Here is a 4,308-nt window from a genome sequence, read left to right on the forward strand (position 1 = left end):
GGGAAGTTTGGGGTCCCCTGCTGGAGCTGCTGCCCCCGCGACCCGATACCGGATAAGCGGTCGAAGATGGATGGACTTCCCATAAGATCATCTCTCAATGCAAATCAAACCAGCTATTAAACTAACTGAAATAAAACCAATCAATTTCCAAAAGATGTTTTTTAATTTCTCTTTTTAATCAATTTTAGCTTGGGTGTGTAAACTTTCTCAAGCCACTGTGTGTAAACACACACACAAACAATCAGTCAATATCAGTTTCAATAGGGCCTTCGCTGACTGTCGTCAGTCCTCCGGTCCTAATGAAAGCTCAGATGGTTTCGCACAGAGAAGGTTGAGGAACGCTCTAATAGTCTGTTACTCTGACAGCAGAGGTGTGAACTTCTGCCTGGTTAAAGAGCGTGGGCTATCACATCATTTGCAGCATGTTCTGCAACTGCATACTTATAGAAATAAACATTTTGGAAAACCTTTTTCTGATGCATCTCTATTTCTAGACACGGCACTGTAAGATTGGATTTTCGCAAGTACTGAAGTGTTTGGGGCCACTGACCCACTATGTATTACTCAACATGTTTCAGCTGACAGTGTGAAAGTCAGCACTGATGATGCTGTACAATATGTAACACACAAGCTGTAGGAATAGGAATAAAAGCACATAATACTGCCACCAATGTAAAACATTTGGGTGAAGTAATGGGATACTCCGGATTTAGCATTAACCACACATTAAAGGATCTTGAAACATAATTTCAAATTGGCCATGGTTGTTAACGGACAAATGACAGGGACAAATCATAACAGAGCACATTATGTACCAAGAGCAAACTAAGTGGGTTTAATGAAGAAAAAAGGACTGTTAAGCTCAGAGGCATACACTAATCTCTCTCAGATTCATTTCATTAAGAATAGTCAATCAAAGACTGCAGCAAGCTATCTAATTTCACACCAGACACACTTTTTTTTTTTGCATGGAGGGTAAAATATTCTCAAAATCTTTTTGGGAAGTGAAGAAATGCTGTCATTTCTACATATTTAGTATTCCCACAGGACATGTGTAAGTGGAAGCCTTTTATTTCCCATAAACAAACTGGAGTAGTTTTCCCCATAAACAGAGCTTGTACAATACAGAGGGACATATTGACAATTTGGCTTTCACATAAGTAATCCGGTCTTGGTGAAGATAAACAAAACCACCACAGCCCATGAATGTAAATGAGTTAAGCACTGCAGCCCTATTTATGATGGTACGACGCTTGTCACAATCGAGGTAATGACAGGTGAAATGATGGATGATTTCTGTGTGATTAGCGGTGTGATTAACTAAACTGTAAGGAAGTGAAGGAGCCAGTTGTTTCCAAGCTCTGGGCATATGCACTGTAGGAAGCAGAAATGATTTACTCAGAGACATGTTCATTTGTGCTTTCTCGTTGTGTTGCTGTACATTAATGGAAAAAGCACTCATGCAAGTACAGAATGTGCAAAATGTTCCCTGTGCCCAAGCAACACTAAAAATAAAGAGCTTGTTTTGCAGGAGAAACATCTTCGGTTATTTGTTGTTCTATACAGGTAAGATATGAACATAAGTTAAACTAATAACTTTTGCTTACAGCATAAATTACTTTTCCACAATAACAATGCATAGATCTACAAAAAATGGCTTAACCTGAGGTTGCAATGATCAAACATGTAGAACAATAACAGGCTCAAGAGAACTGAAGGACTCAAGTGTTCCATTTGCAAAAATAAGGGAGATAGTGGATCAATGCGCACTAGTCTCAAACTGCATTTCTGATGATGGGATCTTCCTTATCTAAACCCTGAAATTTGAAAAACAAATTTTACTTAGATTTTTGGAGAATTTGATTTAAAATTTTGTCTTGGTGTTTGAAAGTCCCTCATCATAGTCAAAGTTTCTAATCACTATTTCCATTGACTTAGTATTCTACCGGGCTGCCTCTGGTTTGCTCCGTGTTTGTCTGAGCAAACAGTCAGGCAGAGCAAAAATAAAAGTTAAATTATAAGCTAGAAGTATACTGTATGCGGTATAGAAAGTAAACCTTTTGTTACCTACAGTAGTACTACTAATACATAAAAGCGTCATAATTAGGGTTAGGTACCGAACCCTGTACCTTTACTGGTACCGACCGAATCACGTCGGTACTAGTGTTGGTGGTGGAGTGGTGCTGTCGACGTTCCCCTCCCTCTAGATGAGCAGGCAGAACGGTGGTTCATATGCCATGGGGACTGACAGGCTGAGGTTGTAAGGCAAGGCCACTTTATTTCTACAGGACCTTTCAGCAACAAGGCAAATCAAAGTGCTTTACATGAAACAATAAAGAGCAATAAGAAACAGTCATGATGAAAATAAAACAAGCTAAAATATAATATACAAATACAAGAATAAAGTAACAGTAAATTAACAATTATTCAATTTAATAGGTTTGGGAGGAGAGAGAGAGAGAGGGGTTTTATTTTTATTTTTGTTTAATTTCTGTCAGGGTAAACCATTCTAAATAAATAACAATGTTCTATGTAAATAGGTTTGGAATTATGTTTTCAACTGAAATAATTTTTTGTAATTACAGAGGGAAGGTACCAAAATAAGTACCAATGGGTACAGAGAACCAAATTTCAGGTACTGGTATAGGGACTAGTTTTGCCTCAGATAAGAAAGGTACCCAACCCTAGTCATAATAACATATTATATGCTTTAAATTCCTTTTATATAGCTATTCAGTGTTCTAAGCAGCCTGGACAGAACACGGCAGGTGATACAGCATTCATAACTAAAGACTTGACATGGACTCTAGCTTGGAGATGTGAGACTTGACCAGCTCAGAGAATGTTGAGCATCTCTCCAAAGAACTTGTCAGTCTCTATTGTAATAATTGTGGTTTGAACAATAGATTTACTGTTTTATGTTTCCATAAAATTAACTGTTTGATTATGATGGGACAGCATGCTACACAAAACATTTAACAAGCAAGATTCAGTGATCATGACAAAATAACCCATAAAAGGTAATTACACTTATACCCACTAGTTTCTTCTTTAGTCTGTTGTTCCAACTTGATGTGTTACTTTCTAGGTTTGTTTAAGTTTGTGGTCTTAAACACAGGATAAATCCACCTGTAGTCAGTGCTGTAGTGGTTGGTGTCTTGGTAAATATATTTCTGGATGTGCGCAATTAGTCTCCTGCTACTAGTGTTTAACCTTAATGCATGCATGTTATACTCTCCCATGAAGCTTGTGTGTATGGGAACCGCAAGGGATGCAACTTTTCTTTTTCCGGTTGTTTTGCACGTCTGTGCTTCTCCCTAAAGCGATATACTACCTGGATGGAGGTAATGCCTTGAAGACTAAAGTCAAGGAACAAAAGTCTCCTGAGTGGTTAACGCCATACATGAAAGATTGTAACATGATTGGCTGCAGCTTTGCTCTGTGACACGGACAGTGATAAATTACCTGGCTGTTTACACACATGCCCTACTAAGTAATGGAGATCCCAGTCTTAAAGATAAGGTTGTAAACATTAACAGGGAACTGGTGACCCACGATAAGTAACTTAAAGGACCTGTAATATGAAAGACTGAGGTGTGTTTAGCGATTTAAGCTCTAAAACATGTCGTACATTAAAAGTGACAAAGGGTCCACTGTAACAGGGACACATGCAATTCATTCCAAGACCCCAGGTCCTAGTGCAGTCAAACTGCCCTTTCTATGTTTTTACCAGTAAAGTTCAATATGTATACACGGTTGCTTACAGTACAAATGCTGTTAATTCAGACTATATCTGTATACACAGGTTTAATGTGTATATAAGCTGACAGGATCACTCACAAGGCTTTTTGGGCAAAATATGCCTAGTTGCCCAAAGATATTTCTTTAATGATTAATGTTGTATAATGATTGTGTCTAATTAAGTACTCAAGGCTGACATTTGCCCATAAAATAAATACATCTTAACACATTTGCTTGTGTGCATATAAATCAGGAACCTGCACCAATGAGTTAGTTAAATATCTATTTAACCCAGTGGATGGTTTAAATCCTTTAAAGGAACACACAACTTATTAGGACTTTAGCTTTTCACCGTATCCCCCAGAATTAGATAAATCTGTGCGTGTCGTAACTCTGTCTGATTCACCCACAGGTAGCATAGCTCAGCACAGATCCTGGAGGTAACCGGCTCCATAGCCTACTGCTCCCAATAAGTGACAAAATAACACCAATATTTACAGTGGGTACGGAAAGTATTCAGACCCCTTTAAATTTTTCACTCTTTGTTTCATTGCAGCCTTTTTCCAA

The 4,308-nt window shown here is 38.1% G+C and overlaps 1 protein-coding gene across 2 annotated transcripts in view; it reads right to left on the reverse strand.

Annotated features, from left to right (window-relative positions):
* Positions 1–4,308, reverse strand: part of asic1c (acid-sensing (proton-gated) ion channel 1c) — an 87,667-nt gene that overhangs the window by 73,925 nt on the left and 9,434 nt on the right. The window lies entirely within an intron of this gene.

The sequence above is a fragment of the Etheostoma cragini genome, chromosome 12 (genome assembly GCF_013103735.1).
Source record: "Etheostoma cragini isolate CJK2018 chromosome 12, CSU_Ecrag_1.0, whole genome shotgun sequence".
NCBI lineage: Eukaryota > Metazoa > Chordata > Actinopteri > Perciformes > Percidae > Etheostoma > Etheostoma cragini.